This window comes from Syngnathus typhle, linkage group LG12 (assembly GCF_033458585.1).
Source record: "Syngnathus typhle isolate RoL2023-S1 ecotype Sweden linkage group LG12, RoL_Styp_1.0, whole genome shotgun sequence".
Classification (NCBI taxonomy): Eukaryota; Metazoa; Chordata; class Actinopteri; order Syngnathiformes; family Syngnathidae; genus Syngnathus; species Syngnathus typhle.
The window spans coordinates 4,603,245-4,621,331 of record NC_083749.1 but is presented as its reverse complement, the minus strand read 5'-3'; the positions used below and the strand labels follow the sequence as shown (position 1 = coordinate 4,621,331).

Sequence of the window (18,087 nt, the reverse complement as noted above, 5' to 3'; positions counted from 1 at the left end):
TGGCTACTGAAAAAAAAACCATTTCAATATGCCGCATATCATATATATATAGAGTTGACTTTATACTGTATTTATTGTGTTTTACAGCAAGACTCAACTCCAATTACGATTTCTTGCGTACCTGGAGCTGGAAAGCAAAGCGTGTAGAGTCTCTGTGCAGTCAAGACACTCTAATGAAGGCGGAAGTGATAGCCGAAACACGTCAGGTAAGGAAAACTAAATATTTTGTTTGTGATAAAAGAACCAGTAAAATAATAGCAGTCAAGCTAATTTCTTGATATTCATGCCAGTGTTTAGTGTTTTTTGTGGACACACAGACACAACACACACACACACGCACCCTTCCTCCTCCTCGTCAGCGATGAGTAAAGCGCACGTCAGGAGATGTCAGGCGTTGTTGGACGGCCGACGAGCCCAAGCTGTCATAAAAAATGCCGTCAACGCCAACACCCGAGTATCAAGGGCACATGGTGCGTCGCCTCTTCCTCCCTGCCATGTCCTCTGTTGCTTAATTACGCCGCGTGTACGCCGCCGCCACCGCTATTGTCAAATCCTTGACGTGGCAGCACTGTTGGCAAGCGCCGGGCCAAGTTTTGACACGGTGCCCCGAAGAGAGCGCTGGTGCGTGCCGTGTTGGCGGCTTGTGTGCAGAGGCAGGTTTGCTGACGCTAGCGGAGGGGAGCTCAAGGCTTGCCAAAGATGAGATTCTTCACAGCGAGTAGTCACACTCTACTTAAATCAAACAAAAGATATATTTTTTTAACTTGCATTATGTTTGGAAACAAAAATCACGACAAGCTAGATTGTGTTTGGCCTAAAGATTTTTTTGCAGTGGACTTACGGGTCTAGTTTCAGGAGTCCTCCGAAAAATAAATATCTGGACAGACACCTGAAAAATCCACTTCAGTATTTCTACTTCGTTACTCTCCCCACCACCGCTGTTCCCTTTTGGGACGCTGAGTGTCTTTGCATATGGAAACAAGTCCAGTCCCAGCGTGATTCTGCACATGGTTGTCACATTAGGACTCTTAAATCATTTGATTTGAAAACAGTTTGGGGATGAGTCAGTGCGCGCTCTCAGGTTTCCTCGTGCATGCTCTCGCAAGATTTGTGTCGGAAACAGTCAAGCGCTTTGCCGCTTTTCCAGCAACTTGAGCTCCAACCCCTGCGGACTCCAAAAAACAAATGGGCAAATTGAAACAATTCCAGAGAAGCAAGTGTTAGTGCTTACTTAGCCCTTTTCAAATGTTAATCACCTTTTCAACATTTCCTTTGACAACATCCTCCCCAACAGGCTCCCATGCTACGTGACCAAACATTCTTTGATATGGTGACTATTTTTGGTGGGGAATTTTGTGGAATCATTAGGAAGTGGGAATGATGTTGTCGTCCGTCAGACCCCCCCCACCCCCCCCCCCCGCCTCTCCCTTGGAACGATGGCTTTGGGCGCTGGCGTGAGAACAGTAGCTCATTGACTTCTCATTCAGCAGCTGCGAGCACACATCACTCGTACATTTTCATACATTCTGCTAATTACAGTGTACTGCTGAATTCTCATGCCACATGATCTGAGCTTTTTATACAATGTTAAAAATCAAATTGGACGGCTACCCAAAGTATAGTACGTGTATATCCTGTCTAACTCTCCTCATACCTTATCATCTCTCTCTTTTTTTTTTTTTAGGTACATAATTATTCAAAGTGACCAAATAGCTTTGCCTTAATAAAGTCAGTTTAGCTTAATGCTAACAAACAATACAACCTACCAAAGATAGCATCTGTATCGTTGGTTTTAATACAATTTTAAGCAATAGATTCTGAACACAAACGATGAAGCAACACATGTAGATAGACAATATAACAAGAATATATTCACAATCTTTTTATATTCATATATTTATGCTCCCTTTTGAAAGTATTATATCGGAACCTCTAATAATAGTTACTTAAAGGTCGTTGTTCAAGTCGAATCTTTTTTTATTTCGCACAAATCCATTGGAAAGTCTCTCAAAAGTCCGCCTCGGGTACTTCACACGAGGGCAGACGGCAGGAAGCGCACTTCACACCGCGCTTTGACCAGGAAGTAGTTGACAGCTCTCTGGTGCCCTGGCCTGCCGCTAATTCCTCCACTTCCTTCCCCCGCTAGCCTAGCTTAGCATCAATCACCTCGCCCAACTCTCAGCGCTAGTGCAAACCAATTTCCTTAATGCTGATTGCACTGTAAACTAACTCTCCTCACCAGCTCTGGCTCTTGTTCTGCAAGCCTCATTCATTCTTGCTCGCTTCATTTCCTTCCGCAGCTTCCTCTCGCCGCGACGGAGCCAAGATTTGAGCCGCCTCGCTAGAAAAGACCGGCCTAAAAAAAGAAAAAGCCCAAACTATCCGACGCTTCTACTTATAGCTCGGCCAATAACAAGTCATTGTCAAAACTATTATTTGTTGACACAGCTACATTCCGGCCTAATCTCCCTTTCCTCGACAAGACGAGTGCGTTGCGCCCCACCGTCTTCTATATCGGATCTTTACGGCTTTTGCTGACACAACGTAGTTTGCTCTCAAGTGCAGGGGTGGTCAAAGTGTGGCCCGTGGGCTACTCATGGAACATTCCGATTTTCTGGCCCACCTAGCAAGAGTCCCGAAGTCATTTTTAGCCGTTCCCTCCCTCAAATTGGTCAAATGTGTTGACTCACTTGAGTGATTAAAACAAAACAAAAAATTAATATGAAAATAATTGATTAAAGAATAAAATTAAAATACCGTAATAGCAATTCAACACACACTTTGAAAAAATTCCAACTTCAGCAGTCTGTAGACACTTCAGTTTCTGTTTAAAATAGTTTGTATGCACTCGGGGCCCCCAAACCACAACTTACAGACCGCAGGGGGATCCAGGGACCCCAGTTTGAGAACCAGCGGTCTAGCGTATCAACAATAAAAGTAGCCAGCAACTCCCGGAGAATGAGACCCAGACTCCACTTCCCTCTGAGGCATGAGAAATTCCTTACGTGTCTCTCAGCTCACTCGGACGCAAGAGGAGGCCAACAACTATTTCTCACCTTCGCCGTCCTTCGGCCTCGGCCCGAGCCGGAAGCCCGGCAATAGCATTTACATGTGTGCTTTCATCCGCCGTCGAAGGCCGCAGCTCCTCCTCCGCCAGCGCCCCGAGTGGCGGCGAGTAAACAGAGCTATACTTTAAATGTCTCCTAAATCATTTTAATTTGTCCTCGGTAGAGTCTTGTGGAATGTCGAATTAGAGGACGTTGTCAGTGCAGCAAGACCACAGCAGACATTCGCTCTCACCTCGACCGTGTCAAATTATGGGATGTCGTGCAACAGTCCTCTGTGACCGCGAGTGTTCGCACCACAAGGGCTTTTTTTGTTACACGCTGACAACTCCCTCCTGCTCTGTTTTTGACATCAGTTTTGAACACTCGCTGGACAAAACATTAGGTACACTTGAGAGCTTTTTCCAAACAGGCTATTTGTGGGTACCCTCAAAAACATTAGCTTACATATTTACTTGGGTATATTTATTTTACATATGTATTTATTATTGTCTTTTAATACTTTCATTCGTTCAATTGCGGAGTTTTGATTTTGTTACAAACACACACACACGCATACACGTATTAAGCATAAGCATATTTGATAAAGGTTGAAAATGGACACTGGCTGCATTTCTCACTGTGAGTTAGTGCTGAAGAACTTTGGATTCTTCTCAGTCAATTATCTAATAATAAGAGTCATGACAAAAAATAATATTTGCTCTCCTTCTGGAACTGAACCAAGGTTTACAAAGCAATTGCTCTATATTGGGCTTGGTTGAATTTTCCCAACTACTTTTAGCTCATTTTATTGCTGGTACACTCGACCGCTGGTTCTCAAAAAACAGCATTGAGTCAAAGTTGAAATATTGTGTAGACTGAAAAGTGAACGTGTGAATTTAACCTTTGGCCTGTTTGATGTAACTTCCTGAGAAGCACGTGACTTGTGGAATATTACACTCTTTTTTTTTTTTGTCTGTGGGAGTAATGTTTCGGTAACATGACCGAGTGAAAACACAAGCGTGTGTGAATTAGATTTTTTGGTTTTATTTTAGAACAACTTACTTATGACAGATGTAACTCATGATGTCAGTTAGGGCGCAAGAACCAAAAGTGATGCGACGCATGAACAAACTTAAAACAACAACGCATCGCCGTATTTCCCAGATTGCGTTTATTTTGGTTTCTGCCTGTTTTTTTTTTTTTTGCCTCCTCCCTCTTTTTCCAAAACTGGCACCGCCGTGTCAGGTCTTTCCCAGCACCGAGATTGATGGGAGCGCGGCGGGCCCGAGGGGGTGCGCGGAGAGGCGGTCCCCTGCTGGGACTTCTTTCTGGTCGGCCGAGCGCCGCACAGGATGCATCAGTCAGTCGTACCTCTGGCTCGCATACAAGGCCCGCCGTCGGACGACATACGGGGCGGCAGAGAAACCGTAGCTCGCTCTGCTCCTAATGGCTGGTACACGGCGGTTCATGTTTCAGCCTTGCTCTGGGCCCCTGCCACTGACATGCTGCTTCATTATGTTTAGCCTGTGTTTTATTTGGCTCTCTTTGGTATGGTGTAGTGGAATAGGAAGTGAGCAGGAGGGGGGGGGGGGGTCATGTGTGTGTTGCACAACTTGAAGGCGCAGAAGGAGGGCCACTCCAAAACAAACAGTAGGAGGCCGATGCCTGGTCGCTGTGCTTTACTTACTGCGCACAAAGTGCCGCCTTCCGTGCGATCCCGGCCACAGATGGAGCAATTTTCTCGCCCCCCGTTTGTGTGTTTTGTGCGTGTGGTGTGATTTGTAGAGTCAATCTCCCGACCCCCCCCAACATATGCCCTGGAGTCAAATCATCAGGAAAATACGGGCGCTGGTGTTTAGTTGCTATTAGCTATGTTTTTTTGTTAGTGGATTCACAAGGTTACAGGAGTGGAAACATTGGAAACACGTGTATCAATTTCGACTTAAGTACAGAGTGTGTGAGAACTTTTGCCCCCATTGTGTACGCGGGTGTAGTGTGGATGTGTTTAGAAAAGAGCAGCCGCTCGCCGTTGGCCTACCACCTACGCCGTATCGAGTTGTCGCATGGTTGAAATAGTCGAGCTCACCGTGCTCCGCCACTTCTCGTCTGGGGCAGCCAGGACTGCGTGGCGACATAGTTGGAGGGATTCCTGGAGGAAAGCTCCCCCCCCCTCGCCCGTCTCCCCTAATACATACTTGCATGCTGACACACAAACACACAAAGGTAGCACCGGTGGGGGGTTGGGTTGCCCTGACAAATTACCCACATCCCCGCCACTCTGGTGTCTCAGCATGGGGGAAACTGGATGGCCCAGTAGGAGGCGGGTGGATAAGTGGAAGGTCAGGGATTGAAGCCCAGGAGGGCAAGCAAAGTCCACGCCGTCTCTGTAGAAGATGATGAGACTACGATGCTTTTTTTTTTTCCTTCTCCCTCTCTCTCTCTCTCTTTCTCGACTTTAATACCATGTCTACAAGAACATGGTAATTAAGTATGGCTCATTTTAAAAATAGTCTTGGTCTTTCCCAGTTTTAGGCCAAATTCTGGCCAGCTGTTTTTTTCAGCATTCATGTGTAGCCCAAAAGAAAAACAAAACCGTTTTTTTCCCCTCTCTTTTTTGGTCTGGCTCGTTTGTAAGGACATTGGTGTTTTATATTCGACTGGGCCAGAAACTCTGTTTGATGTTATTTTTGCCTTCTTCTGGGGAATGACTTCCACCGGATTTCTGATTGGCTCAAATGATAAAAGCGATACAGATGGCACTTTTTTTTTTTCCAAGAGAACTTATGATGTTAACTTTACATTGACGTGATCACTTTCTTCAGCCTTTCACGACTTTATGCAAACTCAGCTTTTGGTGATTTTTTTTTTATATATTTTTTTAAATCTCAACATTTAATGTGATGGCAGTTTTGTGTTTGACTTGAGTAGAAGTCAATTTCAGTGAACTCGTTCGACGAAGCTGCTCTGACTCCAGTTGCTAATGGGCTCGCACATGTTATAGCGCCACCCGTTGCTTTGGAGTAGAATTGACGGCCTCCATCTAAATGTGGATATTGACTATCTAAAAAAAAGAAAAGAAAACGCCTTTGGTGTGGACTGAGACGTCTGGGGGAGGTTGAAATATTCCCATGCACCCTAAATCTCTTCAGCCACTCCATCACCACAGTCTGCTCTCGCTGGCGCGGACTTAAGTCAGAGGTGCGCTTGTTTTGTGTGCGCGGACACGCTTGTGCGGAGAGGCAAGAGGGCCGCCGCTCCAGACTGCCGGGAGAGGATTAGGAGTCTGGAATGCAAGACACTCCTTGACCCAGGCGCGACCTTCCCGACTAAATCCCTTGCCCATATCTGTCCTTCATGGGTCATGATCCAATTGGTCGCCCTTTGAGAATGCTGACCCCTCGCGCAACCTCGCCACTCGGTCTGCTTCAAACACGTTGACGCCGAAAGATGGCCGGAAAGTTCTGGAGAATGCATTTGTTGTTGTTGTTGTTGTTGTTGTTCCTCCAGACCTACTTAAAGAAGTGGAAATATCAACATATCACTCTTGTTCTGCATTTCAAGTGTCCATGTACACCTAAAACATAAATGAAGTTGTCCCCCTTTCCACTCTTTAGGAGACCCGGGCGACGTTCCATTTGCGAGCGTGTCGAGCCAGAGTGACGTTAATGGCGGCGGAGAGGAACAAACACATCAGAGCGGCGGGTGAGTGGCAGTGACACTGAGCAGAGAGTGAGATGGGTGGTGGCAGGCTTTCTTTCTCTTCACTGGCGTCCCACATGACATGGCTGCCTGGAGAGATGAGAGACAGATGGGTGTCCTGCTCACTATACGGACGCCCGCTTGAATAAAATATCACACTTGTGATTAATTTATATTTCATCTGCATAGTGAGCGGCGCCCTTGTCTCTTTCTTCTCCTGCTGTCTATCATGGTGCGTAGCATGATTGATTTTAACCCGTGCTGATTCAAATGGCGGGACCGGGATGTCGCCAAATTGCCCTCGCTCGGAACCGAGGGGAAAATGGAAAGGGACACATTTGCTAGTCTTGATTTTCATATATTTTTGTATTTCTTCATATGCTTACTATCATTTTCAAATCGGTGTAGTAGTCTTCTACTTTGATTATTTGTCGTATAGATTTCTTCAATATTAGGGGCGAGGCAGATACCTTTTAAATGAGTCTACATGTCGTTCATAAGTGACAAGACTCATTTGTTTGAATAGAAGCAAAATTAGCCCGTCCATCCGTCCGCCCACAATGAATTTAGCCGACTCGAGGCTCCCCCAAAGTCTTTCCTTGTACAAAAACAAGGAGGAAAAAAGCTCCTGGTGTTTACGCTGGCGTGTGTGCAAATCGACACGCGTGCTTCCACTTGAGGCGTCTTGCGTGCGCACCTGTCTCACAGGGTCAAATAAACAGCTGTGAGGAGCCCGCCAGCTCGGCTGACGCCGGCCCTCACCTGTGTCACATCCGCCTGCCAGTGCCATCAAGGTGCGTCAAGAGTCCAATCTGGCATCTCTCCACCCGTGGCTTCTCCGTGCTGCACCTTGCACGCTGAGAAAACAAAAAAACTCGCCCTCCACTTCCTCCTCAAGGCGTCTGTCACTCACCTGTCATTCCCCTAATCAACCCCCCCCCCTCTCCTTTCCCCTCCCGCACTGGCCTCTTTAAAGGCGAGGGGGGGTGGGGGGCGGTGGAACTGTCAAAGCGAGAACGGCGACCACTTTGGTCTCGGTCGGAAGTTTAGCAACAACCGAGGGCGTTAAATCTCTGCTTTGGTGTTGAGTGACAGCACAAGAGGAATGGTCAGACTTAAGCGCTAATGCTAAATTTAGCCTTATTGACGGCTCAAATTGGAGTTTTAACGAGAAGACGGGTAGTACGTTTACGAGACCGGCCTGGCATCAGCTGCTTGCTGTTTTAGGATGCAAACGGACTATGTTACTGTAGTCTGTAAAAACTAAAGCAGAATAGGGAGTGTCAAGAAATACATTGTTTTTATGAGAGTATTTTTTAATAAAATCAAAGACTATATAAAATAAAAAACAAACAACAAAGTCAATATTTTAGAGAATTTTGTATAATTTTTCATAAAATCAAAAAATATATGAATTACACAATTAACTATGAAAGTCAATATTACAGAGAATCCATTCTTTATTCTTGGTCACTAGTCCCTACTACGGTCCGGACTAAAATGGGGAAAAACCCAAAAGTTTCAATGTGTGTTTAAGATCTTAGATTAAGGTCAAGGTTGGCCACATAACCAAAATCAGATGATTTCCTTATTTATTGATCCTCTGCAGGGATCGTGCACAACAGATTTATTGATAGTATCCGCATCGCATCAAGCGTGTCAAATATCTTTTGGACACCGAGCGACTCTCGCATTTCTTTTCACTTTGGAACCTTGTTGAAAAGAAAAACATCTTTGGGTTTATGAAAAAACGTCGTTGGCCCTCAGGCTGTGTAGCCCCCCTTTCCCTCCACAGCGTAGAAAATGTTCAAATGGATCAAATGTCTTTGGGGGTTCAAAACATCACCAACAACACATTTGCTTCACTTCACACGATGAAATTTAAAAGCAACAACGGGGTCGCTTAGGTTTCGTCCTCGGAAGGTGATAGTTGCCGTGTGTCAACCAATTTTGTTGGTTTTGAGAGCGGACCACTTAAGGGTAGCCAAAAGTTTGACTTCCGTTCGCCCCAACGTACGTTACCATCTGTTGCTAGCTCTTCATCCCAAACACTCATCATCCTATTGGATTGCATGAGGATAGTATTTGAACAACTTCTTTTTTCCCCCCCCTTGTCCTTTGAAAAGGGGAAGAAAAGAAAAAAGTGTAGCGAACTCAAGCAGTTGTTGGAAAACATGTCTCTTTCAGCATCACAAATCTCACAGGAGCTGTGGAGAAGCTCTTCCAGCTATCAGTGGCCACCTCGCTGCCTGAAATATTGCACAAATAACGATCAAAGCAGCTCTCTGTGCTGGCCGGGGCCAGACAGTAAATCCAGCCCGCTGAGGGCCAGACAGTGATTTTGTTTCACATTTCCGCCCAAGACACAGCCACATGCACGGAAGACGACGACGACCGAGAAGGAGAAGAAGAAAGTAGACGACTTGGAGGAAAAATAAAAAAGAAAGATAGATAGATAGAGAGAGCCCTTGGCTGTGACCCAAACTCCAGCCGTATCAGTTGGGCTTTTCTGCCACGTGGCATATGGTACAAGACAAACTGTCAGCGTCGCCCCCCCCCACTCTTTCCTCTTCCTGCCTTGTGCTTTACTCGGAGATGACAGGAGCAGGCGCACGTTTGTGTCCCAGCAGCAGGCATCAGGCGGGCTTAGTGCTGATTTGGGGGGAAAAGGGGAGAAAGGCAAAGCCTCACGCTGCGGCGAGCTGCTGATGGCTCCGCGTGGCCGGGTGAACTTGTTCTTACGCCGTAGCTGCGGGGGACAGCACAGTGCCGCGATTGTGCGGAAACTGCAAATTGATCAAATTGTGGAGGCAAGACTTTGGGCCTATTATCTGGGTCATGTCAATGTCTCTCTGGTCTCCATTTGGTCACAAGGGCAAAGTGTGCATTTGACTGCATGCGTGGCCGACCAAAATATATATATATTCCGCCCCCCCCCCCCCCCCCCCTCCGAGTGTTTGTCGGCAGTCAAAGTTTCACGTGCGTGATGTTTACACCATTCCTTCACTCCAAACAGAGGCAGCCAACGTCCAAACAAAGCCTCCATTTACACCCGAGTGATGCATCCCAACACTTTGTCGTCAAAGTGACGTCAAGGCCCTCATATATTGACACTTTTGAAGATTTCTCACGGATTATTACAATTAAAGAACAGAATAACTACGATGAAAATGATTTTGAGAAAAAGCCATACAGTAACGTGACTAAAATGATCATCAAATATAGATTTAGTCTAATAATAACTAAACTAAGCAGTTTAGAAAAAAATAGTCATCAAAATGAATTGGATTTCAAAACTGTAATGACGAATCCCAAACTATTTCAACTCTGGTACGAACAAAGTTTGTTTGTCATCCTCGGCGGCTCTGAGGGGACACGTCCACTCGCCTATATGCAATCCGACATCTCCGACTCATCTTGCCCTCTCTCCCGCTCCTATCAGGAGTGATCATGGAGCCGAGCCGCAATTAAACGTGACTCCGGCGGCAGCTCTGTTAGCTGTTAGCCTAGCACGCCGCGTGATCGCCGCGGCGACGCGCGTGAGGCCGGCCGCCGTCTCCATTCGACACGGCATTTGGAGGTTTAGTCCCTCCCGGAGGTCATTCCTCCTGGCCGACAGTAGCTGGTAACCAGAACCAGATCCAATGCCCGCCACCAAGCAGGACGGTTGGGCCCAGTTGTTTGTTTTTATTAGGGCTGAACAATTTGGAAAACTGCGGGTTGACTTGCATGTTATTTACGACGTCAAATTTATTGCAGTCTTTAATCTCGGGCTATACCGCTCAAAAGGCGCTACGACCGACGGAAACAGCCTAAAAGCGTTTCCAAAATTGCCACTCGCTTTATGATTACACTCTTGTGTATGTGTTTACATCCCGAGCTGTGCAGCTCGTGTCAAACGGCCGCGATGAAAGCGAGGCCGAGACAACCCGATTCCTTGTAAATCAGCGGCGCTGATATTAGCTGTTGAAGGCTAAATGGCCATTATGGATCCTCGACACTCTGACATGTTGTGACCTGCCTCCTTTGGTGAGGTATGCGACGCCGTGTGTGGGAAACGCACATTCGCATGCGTGGCCGCTAGCTAACTGCGCGCGGCGCCGTGTGTGGCCCGTGTTTGCCACCACTTAGTGACAGGTCAGACTCCCATGGTGTGATCAAACAGCAGACACAACTCTCTCCAGTTCCCATAACACTCCGCCTGCTGGAGATTGGACAATAAAAATAAGAGTGGTGGGCTTTCATCGCAGGCTTTAGCCAAAGCCCGCTCCTAGTCTCGCTCACTCCCCAAATGTAAACTGCGCCCGCCGTCTGTGTGCTGAGTGTGGCGCAAGGCTGAATATACAGACACAACCTGACCCCCCCCCCCCCCCCCGCCCTCCCGTTTTGTTTTCATACAAATCTGTCTTATATTAACTCGGGCTTTAATAATATTCATAATCAGGATATGAATATTTTCATACATCTGGCTGTTATTTATGTTGGGTATTGTCTCAAGGGTGCTTAGCGTGGCGGCCGAAACAGGAAATTGGCCCTCAGCTCTTTGTAGGGGACTCAGTGGAAGACGTGGGGATGGGATTTAATTTTTTCTTTTTTTTGTTCAAATTGAATTTTGTGATTGTCAATTAGATTGCAAATTGCAATATTTGATGATACCCTTGTTAGGCTCGAAGGAACCTTGCAGCGTTGCTTCATTCTTGCGTGATGCAATAAATCATATTATATAAAAAAAGGAAAGACCTACAAAGTAGCAAAAAAATATGTAATTATGTAAATTGGATATATAGAAATATTACAAAAGTAATTGCTAATTGCCATAATTATGAAAAATAAAATCATAACAATCCACGCTTAAACACTTAGCTGCTAGCTCTTGTCGCGGCACACTTCAGCAGTCGTAAATTTCACAATTCTTTTTGTTTATTTACAACTTGTTTCCTTGTAATTTAACTCCCCCTCCTCCTTCCTCCTCTGAGTGTGGCCTTTATTCTCTTTCGTGCAAACCCTCAGTTAAGCGTGCTGACACATTGCGGCTCAGTTGTCAGGGTTACAACAATAACACAACCAAAGACTCGGCGAGCCTTTCGATTTTTTTTTCTGCCTCCGTTTAAAATTTTAAAAAAAAGAGTGATGTCGTCCACCTGTCTGACATACCGGAATGTCAATATATTGGAATTGGGACAAATGCCCCGTCATTGTCCCGTAATCCCGATGACACTATTGTGCCGTCTGCTTTCCCATCATCCGCTCGGATTTGTGCAAACGGTGCCGATTAGCCGCATCAGACTCCGAGCCGTCGTCGGCAGGCGTCCAGTCCGCCGAGAGGTATTGTCGCGAGGGAGCGACGGGGCGGCGGAGGTGATCCTATCTGCAGTGCCATCAGCCCCGGCCGGCCCCTGCTCGCCACTAATGGAATTGTCCTGCACCCCGGGCTGCGTATTACCATAGATCTGAGGGATAGTCGCACTCCAAGCAGGAGAGCCCGGTGATTTAATAACGGGCCGCTTTCTGACTCACTTACATCACAAGAACATCAAGACGAGCAAGTTCAGACGTATAGCAAATAAATAAACACGGGCTTCCTGCGCAACGGTGTGCGTGTTGAAATAAACCATACCTTTTAGTCTAAAGGTCAGGTCAGCCTTGAAGTGGTTCTTCCAATTTTGTATTTCAAGGCTGTTTTTTAAATGTGACAAAAAGTGGCCTGCAATATTTCAATTTAGCAAATTCTTGTAGATAGACTTTATCGGAACATATCAAATGATGCAGAGGGCCAACTTTGGCCTCAGGGCCTTGAGGTTGAACCCTGTGTAGCATTGGGTGAATGGTTTTTTTTTTCTCCAGCAAAAGTTGCCTTTGAGCTACTACTATACTGGAAAATTTTATTTCCGAAGCCCCCCTCTGCCCCTCCCTCCGCCATTTGTGCCCATGTTCTTCTGCGGCGGCGCTCATAGCAACGCACTGTACCTGTGTGGCCTCGGCTGGGCGAAGGGCCTCTGGCTCCACATTACGAGCTCCTGGTCGGCGGCGCTGTGAACTCGGCACACACCTCGTGAAGTTACAGCAGGGCGGAGGGCCGCCGGCAAACGGCTCCCTGCAGATTGGCCGGTCTCGGCCACACACGCAAAGATGAAAAGCTGAATCCAGATTCAAACTATTGCAGCGAGCATCATTCAATCCTCAAAGAGGCCAGTCCTCTCCTCCCCATCCTAAATTGGAGAGGTGCTTTAGATTGATGCCTTATCTGCAGCCGACTGGGTGGCTGGCTCGAGTCTCCCTGTCTCTGTCGTGGTAAACACACACACACACACACACACACATTAGACGTCCTTTTTGACCACCCCGGAGCAACTCGTTGGCTAACTCTTAAAAAGCCCAGGCAACACAATTATCTTTTATGACCTGCCAGAAAATGCTGGCTGTGGGGAGGCTTTGGAGGTCCGCGTTCAGGACCCAATAGAGGAGGAGGGGCAGGTCACAAGAACTTGTCACCGCAGTCCATTCGTGCCACACGGGTGCCCGGCTAATTTAATTTGAGTTCTTTTGCTCTTTGTCTTCCCAGGAATAATTAGATTTTTTTTTCTGGGTGTGTTTGAATTTTTTTTATTTTTTTTTATCTTATGTTGTAATGTGTAAACGTGTTTCGAAAAGGCAGAAATTAGCAGCGAGCTAATTAATTGGTCAGTTCACAGAGCATCCAAAACTCTCGTCAATACGTCTGTGTAGGGATGCAGACAAAAAAAAAAAAAAGTGACTGTTGGCGGCAGTTGTTTGATCCCAGCCGTGAGTCAAGACCAGTCTTTTGTTAGATGCTGCAGCTGCACACTCTTAACAAAAAATGCTTACTCAAAGCTAAACTGTAATCTTTCGATAACACAAGCCGAGCACTTTGGTGACATAAACAACACAAAACACTGATATGCTCCATACACAGCGGATATGCCTTGGCGCAAACCACCAACCGCAACTTTATGACCATACTTGCTTAGTATAGTCGTCTCCAAAACAACCTATGCGAGCCACAGTTGTTCTTCACCGATGATAAAGAATATACGCCTGAGAGTATTATACTCTCTGACAATCAATGTGTTGCTCCATCATTGGCATTCAAGCGTGAAATGTTTGGACACAGCCAAAGCAGTGCTATTCGCTAGCCAGTCTATGGGTTTTGCCATGATGCGTTAGCATTAAGCTAAACCGTTGTTGTTTTCAAAAACAGGACTTTCCCTCACCTTAGACACCTGTAACCTGAATGCAATTACAATGCAGCGAGACAAAGCCAGCACAAAATGATAACATAATCCCGTAAAAGTACACTTTAATTAAACATAAACAAACTCCCTCGATGCTTTCAGGTTTTAATATCTGTCTGCAAAAAAGTCATGAGCTCAGACAAGTGCGTCACATTGCTTGTACGTTTTCCGTCGTGGTCTTATGTCGTCTCAATTATCTCTGCTCAACTACATGGGTCATTATGGACTACATGTAGCTTTTACCCCCACTAGCATGTGTCTAGAGAAGCTACAAGAATGTCAGCTATCATTGCCCCCTCCCTCCCCTTCTGCCCCCCGCCCCCCCTCGGTTCCTCCCGCTGATCTCATTAGAGTGCAGATAGATGCAACGGCTGGCTCCACATTGTCCGTCCAGGACCGTCAGCACGCTGCGGAGACGACAGGAAGTCGGGCTTAGACTGGAATATACCATTCTGCCGGGAAGACGGGGGGTGGATAAGATCAAATAGGTTTCGATATGAGATTGATTAGTATGATTATTATGTTGCGCTTGTTGCGCAATGACAGTGTTGGACCCTTTCACCAGTATTGCATTTATGAATTCATGCTGTACATAATAATTTGACACTAGCCTGTATGTAAAAAAAAAATAATAATAATCAACATCACATGGCACTGTCTTCATAATTTTCTTTTTTTTTTTATTAATCTCAATTAAATTCCCTGACTTCTGGAACAGTGGTAAGCATTGTACGCTCCACAACCACTGTCACCGGGTCGTCTTGCTGCGGCCCATTGTGTTTATCATGGTCACCATCAGCAAATGCTCCTCTGACCTTTTGTTGCTCTCCACTGGCAAAAATCTTTCCAGATAATATCGCAGATATCAGGAAAGCCGGGGCCTTCACTGAAGGACCCTCATTGTAGTGATGTGTGCATATGGAGGCCGTACGACTGCGGGGGTGAGCGCCGGGTGCCCGTGTTGGCGTATCGTTTGGGACAGGCGGTGTCACGCCGAGGCCGTAACAGCCCCGCTGATCGTCCCTGTAGAGAATAAAGATAAGGAGAGCGTCTGAACACGACGTGTCCCCGGGCCCCGAGTGCCACCGCGGAGCCCGCCCCGCGCAAGCTGGTGTGCCTGTTTACCATCTTACCGGGGGTGCCCGCGCCTCTCTGCACGGACTAGAAATGTCTTGTGAGAAGGGGCAAACGCGCTGTGAAGACGAGAATATGGAAGCTGACAGAAATAAACGCGGGTAGCGGTGGGGGGTGGGAGGCGAGGATGCGGCGAGCGACGGGGGGTCCCAAAGTGCTGAGGAGATTGTGCTGGCATGGTGGCCAGAGGCCTTTCAGCTCAACGGGCGCCACTACCTCTCGTTTCGCTCTCTGACGAGATGTGCACTGCTGGTGCTTCCATGCTTGTGAGTGTGTTTGTTTGGCGCACACTGTGCCGATTTTATATCCAACACCATCGTCGGTGTCTGGAAGATATGTTTTTTTTTGGGGGGGCTGATCGCACTTTGGCTCGCTCCCTTTTGGACACAGTGCCGTGGTAGCTATTACTTACTTTTAACTTAGATGTTTAAACATGTAGTATTTATTGTAGCAGCTTTGGAAGCAATGCATATATTCTTTCTCCTCTACGCGGAGTGCTCATATTACAGAAACCTACTGAGTCACTTCCAGTAGGAATAGAATAGGAAGTCTAGGCTCCGAATGACATAAATATACTCAATTTCCCCTTTTCTGAGGCTCCCAGTCCCCTCAGGTTGTCGGCTGCAGGTTTTTGGAGTGTTTCCAGAACCGGAACCAAACAAAAGTGCAGCGGCATTCTATTTGTATGCGTCTCAATTGCCAGGCACATTTCCTGAGCGCCAAAGATCTGCTCAAACTCTGCCGGAAAACGTTCACTGCAATATTATTTTTTCTTATCACCGGCCGGCGTGGCTTGATATGGTTCGTCTATGGAAAGCCGCAAATTTGTGCGCATGTTGGTTTCAAGTCGCAGCAATATCGCATTTGTCTAGCTCTTTATCCTACTCTCCAGGGTTGTGTAAAACATGACTTTTTTTGCCCAATAATTGCAAAAGTGGATTCCTGAGCGGATATGTAAAGTTAAGGCCGTGTATTAGACGGGATCAGCCTTAATTTCCTGCACTGTAAGATGTTTTCAGTTCTAGGTGGAAATGAGCAGTATTCCAAAGGCTAGAAATGTCAACACATCCGGGATTAAGCCGTTTCTCTGCAGTGGCGCGCTTCCTTCGCAACATATGAGCTACTTTGCTCTCATTCTCCAGAAGAAATCTCGCCGTCTGTTTTGTTTTCTCCCCCACGGAAAGCCCAGCCTTATGGTATATCCTCGCTTTTATTCAGTTTAAACTCTTCCCAGGTGTCGAAGGTGTCTTTATCAGTGATGAGGAATTAAATAAATAAGAAATGTTTTGACTTTCTGTTTTGAAGAGGCGGTGCTGTTTTATGCAAATGAGCTGCTCTTCATACTGACCCCTCCCACTAAGGGAGTCGGATTTTGATTACCATGAGGAGATGAAGCTCGGGTCAAACTTCGGTTTTATTGTGACTCACTGAGGAAATGAGAAAAATTTTGGTGTGACTCATCGATTAATCTGAAAAATTATTGTCAGCTTTATCGATAACTAAAATAATCATTAACCGCAACCCTAAATTCAACATAGGAGACTATCAAGTTACTCTTTGAGTATTATGTGATCTGGATAACTGAGAATCCACCGTTTTTTTAATTTAACTTGTGGCATTAAGTTCAAATTAAATTTGGCAATTTCGCTACTATGCTAACAATGTGTCTCTGTAACACAGACTCTGCTGGCTGTTATTAAGCCTCCCTCACTTTTTCTCCTCTTTCCCACTTCTCAGAGCTTGAAGTTTTTTTGGGGGAGAGCAAAGGTTTGGGGCCGAGGTTAAGGGAGAGCGTGGCGGCGCCGATGCAGTAAAGCGATTGTGATTTGTGCCTGCCGCCATCAGCGTCACTCTGCTCAGCTTGTCAGTCCGCGGCAGCGTCAAGGCGGCCGTTGCGGGACCGCTGTCACTAACAGTAATAGATATCATTTCAAAACCATCGCTCCTGCCCGTTGTGTCTGGCTCATGCCACTGGCTGGGGCCCACCTTGGCCATGCTTGGATGGGCCCACTCCACTCACACACACGCAGAGGGGGGGGGGGCTCCGGCGCCGGGCTTAACTGTTGGGGTCACAGCCTGATGATATGTAGACATGCATGGATGCTTAACTGGCTAAATGTGTTGATATGGTGGCAGTGCTGGTGGCGGAGGATTCCGCCAGCCGTCATGTGAGACATATTAACATTTTTGGACGACTTCCGATTTACGGCGTTACCGTTTGAAGCAACTCGCATAGTAAATGACACGTGTAAACTAACACACTGGGTCACATTGTGCCGCCACGCCAATCAGAGTTTCTCTAAAGCCTCTAATGACCATTAACAACGCAGCCGGTGGTGCAAAGAATGTGACATCACGAGTGTCACAGCGCATTAAGCCCACATTAAGTCAAGACTACCTTCAAGACAACCAGGCTCCCTGGCAGTGTGTGTGTGTGTGTTTTAATATCTGCATGTCTGCACAATCAGATCTGAATCTTTTCCTAACTTCAAATTTTGGCTTGCAGCGTGACGCAAAATCGACCAGGCGATGGCTTACAACGTGAAGAAAAATGTGGGTCAATCCCAAATCACTATACCACTTTAATGGGGAAAATAAAATGGTAACGTGTATCAGCAGGTCAGACAAACGTGCAAATAAATGATGCATTTGCGTCTTTGTGTCAGCGCAGGTGCTGTAGATGAAGCCATTGGAAGGTGTGTGTACTGGCACACAAAAGCGCGGCTAACACGCGATGTGTTTGACACCCTAAACCGCAGCCCGGACTATAGCTTCTGATGAGCGCTTTAATTTTGCTTTTTAGTTGCACCTGCCGTCGGCGTCCGTTTCTTTTCATTCTTATGTGTTTGCACGCCGAGCATCTTTGTGCTAACGGGGGCGTGTCCCGCCCTCGAAAGGCCGGGCCTTCTTTATGTTGTGTTAATGACGCGATGAAGATGTTCCGCATTGTTGAC

At 46.5% G+C, this 18,087-nt stretch overlaps 1 long non-coding RNA gene across 4 annotated transcripts in view; it reads left to right on the top strand.

Annotated features, from left to right (window-relative positions):
• The window catches only part of LOC133163725 (uncharacterized), a 95,934-nt gene that overhangs the window by 51,865 nt on the left and 25,982 nt on the right, over positions 1-18,087 (top strand). For all 4 annotated transcript variants that reach the window (XR_009716438.1, XR_009716437.1, XR_009716440.1 and 1 more), the window contains 2 exons: positions 88-206; positions 6,662-6,749. This is a non-coding gene — a long non-coding RNA (uncharacterized LOC133163725). The remainder of the gene's footprint in view (positions 1-87; positions 207-6,661; positions 6,750-18,087) is intronic.